The sequence below is a fragment of the Schistocerca piceifrons genome, chromosome 1, assembly GCF_021461385.2.
Source record: "Schistocerca piceifrons isolate TAMUIC-IGC-003096 chromosome 1, iqSchPice1.1, whole genome shotgun sequence".
Classification (NCBI taxonomy): domain Eukaryota; kingdom Metazoa; phylum Arthropoda; class Insecta; order Orthoptera; family Acrididae; genus Schistocerca; species Schistocerca piceifrons.
Window position 1 is genome coordinate 1,012,169,473 of NC_060138.1, and position 19,224 is coordinate 1,012,188,696.

A 19,224-nucleotide genomic window follows, 5' to 3' on the forward strand; every position below is an offset into this window, starting at 1 on the left:
TCCTAAAGGTGGAAGAATCAGCAGTGATCAAACGGCATGAGGATGCAGTAGGCAGTGGAAACCACTGCGCTAAATACACACAACCTGTATGCACAGGACATTTGCCCTGAAATTGAAGAGCGTCATGATGATCTCTCCATTGGAAAAATATTCCGGACTAGCTCCCCATTTGGACTTGGGGGAGGGGACTTCCAGTGCGGAGGTCACGATGAGAAAAAGATTGAATAACCAACGAAAGGATAACGTTCTACGACTTATAGCGAGGAATGTTAGAAGTTTTAACATGGTAGGGAAGCTAGAAAATCTGAAAAACGAAATGTTAAGGCTCAATGTAGATATAATGAGGGTCAGTGAAATGAGATGGAAAGAGTACAAGAATTTCTAGTCAGATAAGAACAGGGTAATATCCGCAGCGGTAGAAAATGTTGGAATGGGGGTTAGGATTCGTTATAAATAGGAAGGTAGGGCTGACATTGAGTTGCTGTGTGCAATGCAGTGATAGGATGAGTCTCATCAGAATCGACACCAAACTAACGCAGCCAAAACCTCTCAGACAAACAGAAGCTAAACGATGTCAAAGTTAGCGTAAGGAGGGCTATGCGTGAAGCGTTCAGTGAATTCGAAAGTAAAATTCTATGTACCGACTTAACAGAAAATCCTAGGAAGTTCTGGTCTTACGTTAAATCAGTAAGTGGCTCGAAATAGCACATCCAGACACTCAGGGATGATGATGGCATTGAAACAGAGGATGACACGCGTAAAGCTGAAATACCAAACGCCTTTTTCCAAAGCTGTTCCACAGAGGAAGACCGCACTGCAGTTTCTTCTCTAAATCCTCGCACAAACGAAAAAATGGCTGACATCGAAATAAGCGTCCAAGGAATAGAAAAGCAACTGGAATCACTCAACAGAGGAAAGTCCACTGGACCTGACGGGATACCAATTCGATTCTACACAGAGTACGCGAAAGAACTTCCTCCCCTTCTAACAGCCGTGTACCGCAAGTCTCTAGAGGAACGGAAGGTTCCAAATGATTGGAAAAGAGCACAGGTAGTCCCAGTCTTCAAGAAGGGTCGTCGAGCAGATGCGGAAAACTATAGATCTATATCTCTGACGTCGATCTGTTGTAGAATTTTAGAACATGTTTTTTGCTCGCGTATCATGTCGTTTTTGGAAACCCGGAATCTACTCTGTAGGAATCAACATGGATTCCGGAAACAGCGATCGTGTGAGACCCAACTCGCTTTATTTGTTGGAGACGCAGAAAATATTAGATACAGGCTCCCACGTAGATGCTATTTTCCTTGACTTCCGGAAGGCGTTCGATACAGTTCCACACTATCGCCTGATAAACAAAGTAAGAGCCTACGGAATATCAGACCAGCTGTGGCTGGATTGAAGAGTTTTTAACAAACAGAACACAGCATGTTGTTCTCAATGGAGAGACGTCTACAGACGTTAAAGTAACCTCTGGCGTGCCACAGGAGAGTATTATGGGACCATTGCTTTTCACAATATATATAAATGACATTGTGGATAGTGTCGGGAGTTCCATGCGGCTCTTCGCGGATGATGCTGTAGTATACAGAGAAGTTGCAGCATTAGAAAATTGTAGCGAAATGCACGAAGATCTGCAGCGGATATGCACTTGGTGCAGGGAGTGGCAACTGACCCTTAACATAGACAAATGTAATGTATTGCGAATACATAGAAAGAAGGATCCTTTATTGTATCATTATATGATAGCGGAACAAACACTGGTAGCAGTTACTTCTGTAAAATATCTGGGAGTATGCGTGCGGAACGATTTGAAGTGGAATGATCATATAAAATTACTTGTTGGTAAGGCGGGTACCAGGTTGAGATTCATTGCGAGAGTCCTTAGAAAATGTAGTTCATCAACAAAGGAGGTGGCTTACAAAACACTCGTTCGACCTATACCTGAGTATTGCTCATCAGTGTGGCATTCGTACCAGATCGGGTTGACGGAGGAGATAGAGAAGATCCAAAGAAGAGCGGCGCGTTTCGTCACAGGGTTATTTGGTAACCGTGATAGCGTTACGGAGATGTTTATCAAACTGAAGTGGCAGACTCTGCAGGAGAGGCGCTCTGCATCGCAGTGTAGCTTGCTGTCCAGGTTTCGAGAGGGTGCGTTTCTGGATGAGGTATCGAATGTATTGCTTCCCCCTACCTATACCTCCCGAGGAGATCACGAATGTAAAATTAGAGAGATTCGAGCGCGCACGGAGGCTTTCAGACAGTCGTTCTTCCCGCGAACCATACGCTACTGGAACAGAAAAGGGAGGTAATGACAGTGGCACGTAAAGTGCCCTCCGCCACACACCGTTGGGTGGCTTGCGGAGTATAAATGTAGATGTAGATGTAACAACGACAAAGATAGTTCAGATATGCGTGGAGGAGAGGAGGAAGATTAATCGAGTTCTGCAATAAATTTCAGCTAGTAAAAGAGAATACTCTGTTCAAAAATTACGAGAGAGGGAGATATACGCGGAAAAGGCTGGGAGATACGCTTAGATTTCAGGTACACTACATCATGCCGAGACAAGGAACCCAAATCACATTCTGGATTGTAAAGCGTACACAGGGGCAGTTATAGACTCAGATCAAAATTTAGTTGTGATGAAGAGGACGCTGAAGTTTAAGAGACGTGTCAAGAAGAATCAGCGCACAAAGAAGTTGAATACGGAAGTATTAAGGAATGGCGAGGTACACTTTAACTTCTCTGAGGCTGTAGATATTTAGAGAAGGAATAGCTCAGTAGGCACATGACTTGAAGAGGAATGGGCGTCTCTAAAAACGGCAGTCACAGAAGTTGAAAAGAAAACCGCCGGTACAAAGGAGGTAACTGCGAAGAACCATGGGTAGCAGAAGAAATACTTCAGTTGATAGATGAAAGAATGAATCACAAGAATGTTCTAGGAATTCAGGAATACAGAAACACAAGTCACTTAGGAATGAAATAAGTAGGAAGTGCAAAGTAGGAAAAGCAGGTAAGCTAAGGCGAAATGGCTACATGGAAAATTCTGAAAAGAACTGATTCAGCGCATAATAAAGTGAAAACAACCTTCGCTGAAACTAAAAGCAAAATCGGTAACGTGGAGACTGCAGTGGTAATCCCACTGTTAAATGCAGTGGAGAGAGCGCATAGGTGGAAAAAGCGCAGTGAAGGCCTCTATGACGAGGTAGACTTGTCTGAACAGGAGTGATATAGAAGAGATAGGGGATCGAGTATAAGAATCTGAGTTTGAGTTCTGGAAAACTTAAAATCAAATCACGCAGAAGGGATAGATAAAATTCCATCATAATTTATAAAACCATTCAGAGCGGCAAAAAAACGATTGTTAACGTTCGTGTTTAGAATGTATGAAAGTGCAATATACCATCAGACTTTTAGAAGGATATCGTCAACACAATTCCGAAGATGGAAAGAGCTGACACTGCGAGAATTACCGCACAATCAATTTGACAGCTCATACATCCAAGTTACTGACAAGAATAATATACAGAAGAACGGAGAAGAAAATTGAGTATGTGTTAGATGTCGATCAGTTTGGCTTAGGAAAGGTAAAGGCACCAGAGAGGCAATTCTGACATTGCGGTTGATGATAGAAGGAAAAATTAAATATTAAAGGCAAGACAAGTTCATAGTGCTTGTCGCCCTGGACAAAGCGTTCGAAAATGTAATAAATGCCAAGATGTTCGAAATTCTGAGAGAAACAGTGGTAAGCTATAGGGAAAGACGGTTAAAGTACCACATGTACAAGAACCAGGAGCCAACAGTAAGAGTGGAAGACCAAGTACGAAGTGCTCGGATTAAAGGGGTGTAAGACAGGGACGTATTCTTTTGCCCCTACTGTTCAATCTATAAATCGAAGAAGCAATGATGAAAATAAAAGAAAGGTTCAAGAGTCTCATTGAAATTCAAGGTGAAAGGGTGTAAATGACAAGAGTCGCTGATGACATTGCTGTTCTGAGTGCAAGTGGAGCAAACTTACAGGATTTGCTAAATGGAATGAACGGTCTAATGAATAAATGGTTCAAATGGCTCTGAGCACTATGGGACTTAACTTCTGAGGTCATCAGTCCCCTAGAACTTAGAACTACTTAAACCTAACTAACCTAAGGACATCACACACATCCATGCCCGAGGCAGGATTCGAACCTGCGACCGTAGCGGAATCGCGGTTCCAGACTGTAGCGACTAGAACCGCTCGGCCACTCCGGCCGGCGGTCTAATGAATACAATGTATGGATTGTGACAAAGAAAGACGAAAGTAATGAGAAGTAGCAGGAATGAGAACATCGAGAAACGGAATATCAGGTTTAATGATCACGAAGTAGATGAATTTATGGGATTCCGCTAGCGAGGTAGCAAAATAATCAATGACGAACTGAGCAAGAACAACTTAAAAAGCAGACTAGCAGTGGCAAAAAGGGCATTCCTAGCTGAAAGAACTCTACTAATATCAAACATAGGCCTTAATTTGGGGAAGAAAATTCTGAGAATGTACGTTTGGAGCACAGCATTGTGTGGTGGTGAAACATGGACTGTGAGAATACTGATACAGAAAAGAGTCGAAGCAATTGCGATATGGTGTTACAGAAGAATGTTGAAAATAAATGGACTGATAAGGTAAGGAATGAGGACGTCCTCCGCAGAATCGCTGAGAAACATAATATATGAAAAATGCTGACAAGAAGGGACATCAGGTAAGACATCAGGGAATAATTTCCATTGTCCTTGATGGAAATGGAACTGTAGAGGGTAAAAGTTGTAGAGGACGACAGAAATTGGAATGGATCCAGTAAATAATGTAGGTTGCAATTGCTTCACCGAGAAGGAGAGGTTGACACAGAAGAGAAATTCGTGGCGGGTCGCATCAAACCAATCGGAAGACTGATGACTCAAAAAGAAGAAAAATTAGAAACATGTTTCATATGGCGTTGTCCCGGGCAGCCATACAAAAGAGCTATAAAAAAACCAACAGTTGTAACTGGACGAATTTTACTTCAAGTCGTAACACTATCAGGTGCTTTCATGAACGGAGACAAAATAAGCTTTAGTGCTTGCCAATCCTTAATTTGTGGTTCATTCTAATTCAGCACATTAAGTCAAATGCTGAACAACTCTGGTTAAGTTTTTGTATTTTTGTGTTCAACGAAAATAAATGCTAATTCCATATAGTATGAAACAATGTTAGTGGGTGTGTGGCTACCACATGCGAGGCGTATGAGAAAAATGACACTGACGATACTGCGAGCGATCTGGCAACGCAGTGTTGTTCTACATGTGTAGACCGCTGTGTTCGTCCCATTCATACGCTCAGTCCAAGTTTCAGCTTCATACAGCCAGCACCAGATTAAGTGCGCCAGTTGTTATTGTTGTTTGTTTTGAAAATAGGATAGCGGAATTTAGAGAAATGTTAAGCGGTCACATTTTGTGTTAAACTTGCGGAATCAGCAAGTATGACCTTTGAAAAGGTGAAACGGGCCTGTGGCGAACGTTGTTTATCAAGCTCTTAAGTTTCTCGTTGGCACAAATCAGTTTTGGAAGGTCGAGGAGATGAACCTCGGTCAGTGAGACCTTCAACTTTAAAAACCGACGAAACGTTGAATGTGTGCGTGCTCTTGAGATCGTTCCTCCACGACAAACTGTCAACCAAGTATTTCACAAAGACGTCCTTGAAAGGCTCAGGAACGCAGTGGATCGAGTGAGACCGGACACTGCAGACAAGTGGACGCTTCATCATGACAACGCCCGTCGTGACGTCACCACTCGCAACAAGGAATCTTTGACTTCAAAAGGTATCCCTGTTCTTCCACAGCCCCCTATTTAAGTAGTCTGCGATTTTTTGTTTTTCCGAAATTGCAAAATATCTCAAAAGGACGTCATTTTGGAACTGTGGAGACCATTCAAAAGAACGTGACCGACATGATAAAGGCCCTACTAATTGAAGCCTCTCAGTGCTGCTACCAAGACTCGGAAGAACGACTCCACCGGTGTACAGCTGCGGAAGGGAACTACCTTGAAGCGGACAATACTATTGTTTGAAAAAATAAAAACTTTGGTAGATAAAAAATAAGTCTTATTACTTAGATGTGCTGCATTGAAGGTGGACATGCAGGGAAGGTCTCACACCATCACCAAGTTTATGGTCGCAGTTTAATTGTTTTTGTGATGTGATAATTAAAACTTAACGACTATCCCTAGTATGCATTAGGATATTGGGTCACAGATTCAATATCAGACAAAATATACTAACCGAAAAAAATTTCAACACCAACAAAGGGCTGTGCTATATAGACGAAAGTTATTTGGAATGTTTCTGCATCTGAAAGATGATGTCCATTCAGATTTCACGGCAGTCGCATGAGAATGGCCTCTGTAGCGCTTCCATGAGGATACAAATCAGGTCTGTTCTGAATACATGCTGTAATGCTCGTGAGCGTTAGTTACCTTTCGGATTCGACATGGTGAGTTTATGTTAATCAAGAACGTTTTTAAGGCAATAATGAAGCCATTATCAACACCTCACTGAGTTGAATGAGGTCGAGTAACAGTACTATGATAAGCTGGATGGTCCTTCTGCAATATTCCAGACACAACGAACTGTTACAAATCGGTTACTTCATGGACAAGTCCGACCTAGACGCCATGTAGCGTGTCTGCCACTGACCCCAAACTGCCGCCATTTGCCATTGCAGTGGCGTCAAGCAAGAGGTCATTGGAGGGCTGAGTGGAAGACTGTTGTGCTTTCTCTAGAAATCTGGTTCTGTCTCGGGGAAAGTGATGGACGTGTGCTGGATAGGAGGCCAATGGAGAGCCAGCCTGTCTGCTTCCTAGACACGTTGCACCTACATGTGGACTTACGGTCTGTGGTGAGATTTCGTGCAACAGCAGGAGCTCTCTCGTGGCTATCCCACGCACCCTAACAGAAAATTTGTTGTGCAGACATCCGTAAACAGCATTCCAGGGGATGTTTTACAACAGGAAACGCTCGTGCCTTGGCCTGCTCGATCACCAGATCTGTCTCCAATCCAGCACATATGGGACACCGGTCGACAGCTCCAGCGTCATCCACAGCCAGCATTAACCGTCCCTGTATTAGCCGGCCAAGTGCAACAGGCATGGAACTTCATCACAACTCTTGCACGTTTGGATGGTAGTATTCGACATTCGGTAGCTACACCTGTTATTAATGTAACAATGTAAAAGAGTTGCAATAGCTTAGCTGGCACTCACATTAACCTGTCATCTTGCAGTGTTAAGCACTTGAATATGTCACATAGAAAAATGTATTCCCGAAATTTCTTTGTTCTGTATTATTAATTTTTGGTGTTGAGATTTTTTTTCCGTCAGTGTATGATCTACTAAAAAGCGCAGAATGTTTTTTTTACCACAGAAAGAAAAATACTTTTACCACAACATTTTACTAGTGCGTATGAGGACGTAGATATGCGGCATTAGCCGTGTCGGCGGTGATTTCGACGACTGCACCCGCACGCCCAATACCGCACATATGTGCTCGGGAGACAACTACACTTTTAAATTTTCCGCCAGCGGGCCGTCAGCGAGCTGACGCCTCCATCGCACGCTGTCTCTGATGGGGGGCGCAACGCTTACACGCGACTAGAGGATCTCTGAATTTACGTGACGTCACGGCGTGCGACTCTGATTAGACGGCGCTTCTTTCTAAGCAGCCCCCGCTCAGAGCTTCTCCCCAGACTCAGTTAATCTAAAGACTCTTCAGCGTTAGTACTGAAGAATGCAGTGAGACAATACATCGACGCAGAAGTTACCACTTCCAGTGGGGCTTACCGGCTGAGGAAGACAAGACGGTCGGTCTGTTCCACTGGGCCCTCCAGGCTCTGTTCGGATGGAATTTGGTCTTAGAAGTTGCTACTCAGCATTTTAGTTACCAGTGACTTATCCCTTTACATCAGCATTCAGCGCTGTTTGTGTCAAAAATGAGAATCTCATTCTATACAACAGCACCACAGTAGGACCCACAGCACTTAAAAATTATGTAATTCTCAGTCACAATTTAAGACAAAACAACGAAGAATTATACGAATGAGAGACAAATGGTACAAGTGATGTACATGTACCGACAGCCGGCCGGAGTCGCCGAGCGGTTCTAGGCGCTACAGTCTGGTACCGCGCGACCGCTACCGTCGCAGGTTCGAATCCTGCCTCCTGTGTGATGTCCTTAGGTTAGTTAAGTTTAAGTAGTTCTAAGTTCTAGGGGACTGATGACCTCAGCAATTAAGTCCCATAGCGCTCAGAGCCATTTGATCTATTTACAGACAAATGAGTGATTACTATTTCAGAAAAATTCGATGAATTATTAAAGAGAAAGAGCCTCATAAATCGAGCAAATCAGTCATGTCAGACCACCTCTGATCCCCTATGTAAGCAGTTATTCGGCTTCGCATTGATTAATACAGCTGTTCGATGTCGTCCTGAGGGATATCGTGCCAAATTCTGTCCAATTGGCGCGTTAGACCGTCAAAATCTCGAGATGGTTGGTGCCTGTCCACAATGTTCCAAACTTTCTACATTGGGAAGATCCGGCGGCCTTGCTGGCCAACGTATGGTTTGGCAAGCACGAATACGAGCAATAGAAACTCTCGCCGTGTGTGGGCGAGCTTTATCTTGCTAAAATGCAAGCCCAGGATGGCTTACCATGTTGTAAGGGTGCCGCGGATGACAACCGAATGGATCCTGCTATGAAAAGCTATAGCAACCCAGACCATCAGTCCTGGTTGTCGTGCCGTGCGGCGGCCGACAGTCCGGTTGGTCTCAAGACACGTCTTCGGCCTGTAATTTCATTGACTGAAGTAGAATAGTCTTCAGTGATGAGTCCCGCTTCGAAATGAGCCCCGACGAACAGGGGATTTATGGGTCCTCAATAGGTATATAATACATTCACTTTCAGCCTTCCCTTCTTTGCCATATGAGCCCTTAATATTTACACAAATGCTTCTCTTTCTTCTAAAGGTCTCTTCAATTTTTCTGTAGATGACGCAATCTTTCCCTGTCTTTCCCTTCAGTTTCTAATGCCTTGCATTTTTCCACTAGCCATTCCTGCTTAGCTATTTTGCATTTGCTGTCAGTCTCATGTTTTAGACGTCTATCCCCATTTGCCCCCCTTCATGTGACGTATTTCTCTATTTTTTCCTTTCGCCAGTTACATTCTATTTCTCCTGCGCTATGCGAGGATTTGTTGCTAGCTTTCTCTTTTTACCTGTACGATCCACTGTTACTTTCACTACTTCATCCTTCAAAGCTTTGCATTCTTCTTTGTATATCGTATTCCTTTCCCACGTTTCAGTTCAGCGTTGCCTAGTGCTTACTCCAATACTTTCAACAACTTCCGAGTCTCTCAATTTATTCAGGTCCCATCCCCATCAAATTCTATCTTTTTGCGGTTCACAACCAATAAATAATAGTCCGTTCCACATTTTACAGTTTAAAATCTGGTTCCGAAATCTCTGTGTCGTCATTATATCATCAATCTAAGACCTTCCAGTATCCCTAGGACTCTTCCAGATTTACGGCTCTCTTTTATGATTCTTAAACAGTTAGTAATGATTAAATTCTATTCTGGCCATTATTCTTCCAGGTGACTTCAATCTTTCATTCCTTTTCCCCAGTCGATGCTCTTATTTCTCCTTCTCTTCCGTTTCCAAACATCGATTTCTAGTCACACACTGCGATTAAATTTTCACCTCCCTTAACTACCTGAATAATTTGCCATATGTCATCAGCACTCTTTCTATGTCTTGTTCATCTGCGTAGCTCGATGGCAGTTGTCATACAAACTTGTCCTAGTGTGGTGAGTTTTGACTTCGTGTCTGTTTTCGCTGCGATACTTTGTTCACTACGCTGTTCATAGTAGCCTATCCACGTTTCTATTATCTTATTCATTATTAGGGCTGCTATTACATAGCCCGTCTGATTTTATCTTGACAACCCTGTTCCCTGACAAGAAGTCCTGTTCTTTCTGCTACCGTGCATCACGCATTCGCACCATGTCTAATTTCAACCTTTGCATTTCTCTTTTCAAATTACCCGGCCTACTAAGGCGAGCTAATATTCCACGTCCCGACTCGTAGAAAGCCAGTTTTGTTTCTCCTGATGACGACATAGGCCCTTCCAGAATTTCCGAAAGGGAGGTTATTTTATCTTTGGAATATTTCACCCAAGACGCGGGCATAATCATTAAGCCATAGAGTAGAGCTGCATGTCTTCGGGAAAAATAACAGTTGCATTTTCCCTTTGATTTCAACCGTTCACAGTACCAGCACAGCAGTGTCATATTGGCTGATGTTACAAAGCCAAATCAATCGATCATCTAAATTTTTGTACCTGTAAATACCGAAAAGACTTCCCACTTTTCAGCAACCAAAGATACTCCTCCGTCGTGATTGTTCCTATCATACTGCCTTCTTTGCCACTGAGGCATGCTAGCCACTCCACCTAGGGGAAAAAGCAGCAGTTTTCTATATTTCTCAAATACGTTCGACATAAAACTTTATTTATATTCAATGTTTTTTACTTAATGAACCAATTTTTTGTTTGAATTAAATAGATAATTGAGGAAGATAAATTGTTAGTATTGCTCTCGTAAATATTATTAATTTGGACGAGAAAGCTGTATGAAAGTGGCTAAGTATTGTCGTTCTGAAGAGTTCTTGTGATGAGATGTGCACAAACAATAGTCGACCACGAAGTACTGAACAATATTTTACGCTCGTGATGAAACAGGCTTTGTGATAGCGCTTGCTATCAGCCTCATTGTAACTTGAAGTGGACAGAAATCGCTATAGGCTTTTCAGACTGTCCATTGGTCTGAGGTCCAGTCAGATAGAGACGGAGATACAAATGAACGAAGGCACGATTACAATCGTGTGGCTGACTACCGCAGACTACAACTTTATATTTCTCATCATGTGCCACCTCCGTACTGTCTAAAGAACAGCGACTAGATAAATATTGTAAACGTGACCAATTCTTTTGATTTACAAAGCCTAAGGATATTATATGAAAATGATTCATAAAACTAAAACCTGTTTTCGAACTAATATTTTTTTGTCCTGCTGAATCATTGTAAAATTACGAATTTATTAAGAAAAATGACTTTACTTTAAATTTTTTAGTTTAACTTCTAAAGTTAGTGAGAATTTTTGTGGTACGTTTTAATGAACAGCCAAGTAATGAGAAAAATCGACTGTAACATTTCAGTGTCGCTGTTAATCTTCATTGTTGAAATATGTTAAACGTATTGTGGTTTCTAACGAAACGAATATTCGTTTCGTTATTGTTGCCTATTGGTACTAAGGTCGAAGTGATTTCGACAGCATTGCTTGGATATATGGAGTTGTTACTAGCATTGACATCTAAACTAAATGTTTTCAGTACCTTTGCCTAGGAGTGTTTTAATTTGCTGTTCTCCTTGGTTTGACATCATTTCTGTCATTGGGTCCAAATTGACATTTGTGTTCATTCAATTACGTCAGACTGTGTGCGACTTATTTCATTAATCCTACCTTTGACCAGTCTGATAGTCGATCATTAAAAATAGCTGCTCTGCATAAAAGCCGTGACAACGTTTCCTCACAGGCCTACAACAGTGCTGCTTCCAGTAATATTTTTAAAGTGTGCTTTTCCCCATAGGTGGCAAACAACTTTCGTACTGCGAATTCCGGCAAGACCCATTTCGTTGTAGCTTGGTACCGGTATTCGATTGGAGAGGAACCAGCGAAATTAACAAATAAATAATAATATAAAATCAAAGCGCTTCGATCTGCGCTAACGACACGAAACTAGCCATCTTTAATTAGGAGTAAAGAATACGAAACTTCATTTGCAGAAGTGCGGCGTTTTGTGGTACCGTGCAAAATGTCGGCAACAAGCGACTCCGGCAGACGAACTAGGTGTTCTCCTTCAGAGTAGTAACACACATCGGTGTAAGATAGCTTGATGAGTTTCCGTGGAAAGTGGACCCCGAGGGAGAGCGACGCAAAATAAGCTCTTCCTCAGACAGTCGTCGCTTTCACGTAATTTGCTTGGTCGGGGAATGCGCAGGGCGAACTGAAGACACGTTCAGACTGAGGGGGTCTGTAATTCGTCCCACGCGACACCTAGTGACCTGAATCCCTCCCTGTGGAGCGGTCTGTAGTTAATCAAGCGGCAATTCAGCTCGAACTTCTGCGTTGGGACGTACCGGCTGGCTAGCGCTGTATTTCATCTCCGCTCGCGTTCTGGTTGCCTCTTCCTTTTATATTTCCTTGGACTCTGTTTCGACTCCAAACTACTTACGGGAGGTAGATATAATAAATCCGATGTCGATGCACTGCAAGCTGAGCATTTTGCAAAATAATGAATGTGAGTAATTCTTTTTTGCGTTCGCCCTGTAAGCGTCCTGCGTTTTACGTAAGGATTACTTGTGTTGGTAAATCTGGATTTGTTGAAAAATACCCTCTCACATACAAACTTTCGGCCCAAGAATCAAATTTAGTAACCTGATCTGACTCGGAGGAAGTAGAGAATTACCTAGCAGCGAACACTTACTTTATTAGCACAACGATTTATGGTGGGCATACAAAAGGAAAATTCAATTTAAGGGAATATGAACGGTTATACCAAAGACCTCACCAAGCATAAAAATGTTTAAGTATTATTGCGTAGAGCCAGTTTCAGTGCAAATTAACTTGTGGATCCAGACGAAATGATCGTCCGCCGAGTTGCAAGCTTTTCAGTTGAAGCTATAATGCGTGACTTCCGTCTCGATGACGATGAAATACTGATGATGAGAACACAACATCCAGTCCACGAGCAGACAAATCCCCGACCCAGTCGGGAAACGAAAGCGGGCTCGTTGCACGGCTGTCAGATGTTCTTGTTACTTTTTTATTTATATTTTGCCTAGTCTCATTTTTTATTTTATTTTATTTCATTGTCTGTGGAGTGGATGGGGGTGGGGGTTGGGGGTTGAATGGTCCTGGGGACAAAGTGGGAAAGGGTCATTTTACGAGGCCTGGCTACAATGTCTCCTTCGCCAAACAGGAATATACGGTAGGAGTAAGTGGCCAAAGGTGAATATTCATTTATTTATTGACAAAAGATAAATCCTATGACTTGAGGGATACGTACTACTTGCATGAAAAAAAAACCACAAGGTAAGCACTTACATGCGCGTCGATACCCTTCGAACGCCGCCTTCCCATCTTCATGGAATGTTTTTTCGTAATGTCGTGCAGGTACCTTTACCTGTTCAATCTTCTACGTGAGAAGGTATCAAATTTATGTCCTGTCATGAATGGTCCAGCTAGGGCCGGATCGTGGAAGTAGCTCCACATGAAGTTCGAAAAGTTTTCGCTGTACTTCGGGTTCACAATAGCACAATGACGATCGTTTAGTTTCAAAAATCCGTGAGTCCTATGACACCACCTAAAAAAGAAAATCACGTGACCTATGATCCATGTGACAGCACTGTTTCGTCCTCGGTAACAGCGTCCGGATAGAGGAGAGTGCGTGAGTTGACATAAGCGGGCGACATTCGTGATAAGAGCCAAAATTTAGCGCACAAAATACCATATCTCTTCCGACTGCCCACAGTGTAGCTGATGTTCGTCTGTATCCTGAAAGTTGGAGTTCACACACAAAGGCTAATCGTCAAGAAGGATCTGTGGAGTCTCTCTCAAATAATCTGATTTTTGTTCACCGTCACGTACCAGGTCGAGCGTACGTCTGAATCTAGCGTTACTGCGTTGACAGTGCGCCATACTACCTTACAGTGCACAATAGGATATGTCAGTTCGACGATATTAGGTGACCGGCTGCGAACTACGATTCGATAAATGTCACTGTCCATTGGTAAGTGAGAGACAGGAAGAACGTCTCATAGGTAGCTATACTCCAGATAAAACCTCCCAAAGTAGCAAAATGGAACCGGTATCTCAATAAGCGCCACTGGAGGCTCAACATGGTGACACAGCCTCCATCAGTAAACCCATGAGGCTGGTTGGGCATCGTCGCCAAAGCTAGAGGTGCATACAAAATTACAGAAATACTGCTCGATCATCAACATTCTTTAGGAAGAATGAGGGAGTCGTATCGAACCTTAAACTTCATTCCTGCGCTGACAAATGAACCGAATGCCGCCATGAGGCTTCGAGCTGTGTGTTTAGGCATCGGTAGCGTTTGCAGTACATGCGGGATTCATGATGCCTGACAGACATTAATAAATTCGGTCCGTTGATAAGGGGTCAAAGTGCGGAGACGACGATCCACAGGTCCAGCTCGGATATGTTGCAAGAGGCTCTGATAATCAAGGATCGTCGTGCGTGAGATGTTTTCCGTGGTGTCGATACCATGACAGAGGATTTTATTGCTCAGTTTGCGTGGGGCGACGTTTTCAGGTGTCATCCCAGTGCCAATATTCAAGGCCACCGATTTATGTACATTTATACGGCTCCCCGAACCTTCACCAACCCACGGCTCCGCGGACATCATGCTAGTCACGAAGATTTAACGTCAGATCTGCATACGCATTGCACCTGAAAACAATGGCACCAAGAGGCAGTCAAGTGAGGCGGTGTCCCAAGCCTCGCAACAACGGTTCTAATGCTAAAGCGTAGAGTATCGTCTATAAGGGGCATCCCTGTCTAACGGAGTAGCGAATCCGTAAGTGTGTTCGGCAGTCTACCGTTGACAGGAGCTTTTGACCTTGCGCCACGTAGAAGACTGAGCACCATCCCGACGAAAGCGCCCGGGTAATACATAGTCTGGAGAACAGCAGTTAAGTACGTATGATCGACGCAATGAAATGATTGACTAAAGCTTTTCGCAGCCAGCGCTTCCACTACACGACGCACGTTAGCAAGGAGAATCAGGTCCCTGTAGCGGCAAAGGGCAAGGCGCATGTTACGCGTCCTACCCATCGATGCCTGATCCATTGATAGGACCAATACGTCGAACGCTGAATTCGAGCTGTCAATAGGCGTGTGAAGATTTTCATATCACAGTTCAATAAAGTTAATAACCGGTAGTCCATAATGCGTGATCCTTCGCGAGGTTTACGGATTGGTATGATGACACCTCCAACTAAGGCTGTCGGAAGGTGCACCTCTGCCATCATGACTTGGTGACAAATAGCCTCTGGAACGTCCTATAAAATTCAGGGTTAATGCATCAGGTCCTGATGTCTTAGTGGCTGCCTCTTTTCCTGTTGCACCCATTTCTCCTTCAGTCACCGGTTCTAGTTGTTCCTGTTGGAGGTCCGAAGTAACCGTGGAGTGCGTAAAACCAACGACAGCAGCAACGATCATTGGGTCAAATTTCTCCTCCATTCATGTGGCAGTAATGGGAACACTGCGTAATGTTTGTCTCTTTGCATGATGTGACGGACGTCATCTTCTGTTGTCACCTCATGGATCAAAGTCCTGTATTCGCGTTATATGGTATATGTACGATCGTTCGTTGGCGACTCCGACTGTTTGATGTGAACAAATGATGGTCCTTTCAAAGTGTTGACTCGTCAACGACTCAGTCTTCGCTTCTGCTCGGCTGACAGTCATCTGGCTGTCCAGTGGCATAACGGAGTTCTCCCTGGGGATGGCATAGTGGAGCTCTCTAATGCTGCGCCTCCAGACCGCAGCTTCCCTACTATACGCCTTGAAGGTAAAAGGCTCGGCTTGGCACAGTTCAGCCACCACTGTAAAGTAGGCGTATATGCACCTCGTCATCGTACGCTCAGTTACCATGTCTCTCCCATCGGTGAGCTCAGATGAGTGGTGTAAAATTTCCACGAGCTGCGGCTGCGCCACACCCGTTGGCGTGCAAGCGTGATGGTACAGATGTAAGCGGTGTGGTCAGTAAATGCCGCCAGCTACAACTTGGTGACCGTGACAGCATCCCTGAGAGAGTGGGAGGTCAATTCTCCTACACGAATGTTCCGCGACGTACGTGACACTGTTTAAAATTAAAATCGCCTCCTGTCACAATATCATCTGTCCTGCCTTGGCATAATTGGGTTAATTCCTCAACAAAGAATAGATAATATTCACGCATCTTTCTGGCACCCGACGGTGAGGAAATATTGACGGGGTATATCTCTGGGACCAGTAGAGTCATACCCCTGACATTCGGGATGTAACGTACATAGATGCCCTTCAGATGAATTGCGACGCCACTAACCGTATCCGACGCATGTGATATGCATGTCGGGTATCCAGAAACGTCCAGGAACACGAGAACGTATACCTTTAGTAATAAGACCAAGTCGATGTGTGTCGCGTAGCAATGGCAGCTTCGCTCGCGGCCGAATAGTGTTGATCTTGATAGTCGTGAATCGATATGACTCTCGTTCGCCCTCGGTAGTGGCGGTCATCAGTGTGAGCAATGGGGACGAGTTTCGTCTCCCCAAAGTCACCCTGTCTTCTGTATTATCATGCCGTCCGCAGGAGATGGGGAGGCGGGTGTAACTCTCTTTCTTCTACAAGTATTGTACCCGCCAAAGAGTCGTCTCCCACATCGTCCGACCACAGGCTGCCTGCGTGCTACAGCGACTACCAAGGAGTCCCTTGTCGTAGTTCCACCGCCCCTCCGTCTCCGAACAGACGTCCAGGAGAAGAAGCATCCATTGCGTCGGTTCCTAATAGGGGAGCAGTATAGGTTGACATCTGTGTATCAGGTCGAGATCATTACGATCGTGTGTATTCGTCCGCAAGAGACAGTCGCCAGACGGCGTCTGTCGTCGTTTCTTGCTTGCGGGGTGAACACTGCTCCTGGACGTGCGCGCCGAGTCGGAATGTGAATGTAGATCCGACTCCCCTACGTCTTCCGAGAGGAATGCGTGGGTTGGCACGACTCGCTGATTGATATACAGCCGCTCGTTGCGCGGATTTATCTGGCGACTCCCTCTGCAGCGAGAGGGCGGTTATGTGCCCCATCAACAATGTTCGTCTGTCTCCTCTGGTAACCTATCCCACCGCCAGACGTCGCAGGTCCATAAGCAATTGGTAAAATCGGAGGTGGAAGTTGTACCGTTTCGCCTGATGGAATCTGGATGATCCGCCGCTGCAAACAATCAGAGCAAAAATCTACCTCCTGTCCCCATCCTGAGCAGTACGCTGTTGTCCACCGTACATCATAACGGTACGAGAACTGTCAATGTTCAAGGATGAAGGAACATGCATTGTGACTTCGAGTTTGATCTGCCTTCCTCCATTGAGGCTGTATATATATATATATATATATATATATATATATATATATATATATATATATATCGATACTCTGCAAATCACATTTAAGTGTCTGTCAAAGGATTCATCGAAGCACCTTCACAATTCTCTATTATTCCAATCTCGTATAGCGCGCGGAAAGAACACCTATATCATTCCGTACGAGCTCTAATTTCCCTTATTTTATCGTGGTGATCGTTTCTCCCTATGTAGGTCGGTGTCAACAAAATATTTTCGCATTCGGAGGAGAAAGATGGTGATTGGAATTTCGTGAGAAGATTCCGTCGCAACGAAAAACGCCTTTCTTTTAATGATGTCCAGGCCAAATCCTCTATCATTTCTGTGACACTTTCTCCCATATTTCGGAATAATACAAAACGTGCTGCCCTTCTTCGAACTTTTTCGATGAGCTCCGTCAGTCCTATCTGGTAAGGATCCCACACGGCGCAGTAGTATTCTACAGTACTCGCCTTTAAAATTGCTACACCACGAAGATGACGTGTTACAGACACGAAATTTAACCGACAGGAAGAAGACGCTGTGATATGCCAATAATTAGCTTTTCAGAGCATTCACACAAGGTTGGCACCGGTGGCGACACCTACAACGTGCTGACATGAGGAAAGTTTCCACCCGATTTCTCATAAACAAACTGAAGTTCACCGGCGTTGCCTAGTGAAACGTTGTTGTGATGCCTCGTGTAAGGAGGAGAAATGCGTACCATCACGTTTCCGACTTTGATAAAGGTTGGATTGTAGCCTATCACGATTGCGGTTTATCGTATCGCGACATTGCTGCTCGCGTTGGTAGAGATCCAGTGACTGTTAACAGAATATGGAATCTGCGGGTTCAGGAGGGTAATACGGAACACCGTGCTGGATCCCAACGCCCTCGTATCATGAGCAGTCGAGATGACAGGCGTCTTATCCGCACTCTGTAACGGATCGGCGACCATGGCTGCGGTTACCCTTGACGCTGCATCACACACAGGAGCGCCTGCGATGGTGTACTCAATGAGGAACCTGGGTGCACGAATGGCAAAACGTCATTTTTTCGGAACAATCGAGGTTCTGTTTACAGCGTCATGATGGTCGCATCCGTGTTTGGCGACATCGCGGTGAACGCACATTGGAAGCGTGTATTCGTCATCGCCAAAATGGGGTATTACCCGGCGTGATGGTATAGGGTGCCATTGGTTACACGTCTCGGTCACCTCTTGTTCGCATTGACGACATTTTGAACAGTGGACATAACATTTAAGATGTGTTACGACCCATGGCTCCACCCTTCATTCGATCCCTGCGAAACCCTACATTTCAGCAGGATAATGTACGACCGCATGTTGCAGGTCCTGTACGGGTCTTTCTGGATACAGAAAATGTTCGACTGCTGCCCTGGCCAGCACATTCTCCAGATCTCTCACCAATTGAACACGTCTGTCAATGGTGGCCGAGCAACTGGCTCGTCACAATAAGCCAGTCACTACTCTTGATGAACTGTGGTAACGTGTAGAAGCTGCACGGGCAGCTGTATCTGTACACGCCATCCAAGCTCTGTTTGACTCAATGCCCAAGCGTATGAAGGCCGTTTTTACGGCCAGAGGTGGTCGTTCTGGGTACTGACTTCGCAGGATTTATCCACCCGAATTGCATGAAAATGTAATCACATGTCAGTTCTAGTATAATACATTTGTCCAATGAATACCCGTTTATTATCTGCATTTCTTCTTTGTGTAGCAATTTTAATGGCCAGTAGTGTAAAAGCGGACGCACAAGCATAGTGTAGGCAATCTCCTTAGTAGATCTGTTACATTTTCTAAGTATTCTGCCAATAAAACGCAGTCTTTGGTTAGTCTTTCCCACAACATTTTCTATGTATTCCTTCCAATTTAAGTAGGTATTTAGTTGAATTTACGGCTTTTAGATTAGACCGATTTATCGTGTAAACGAA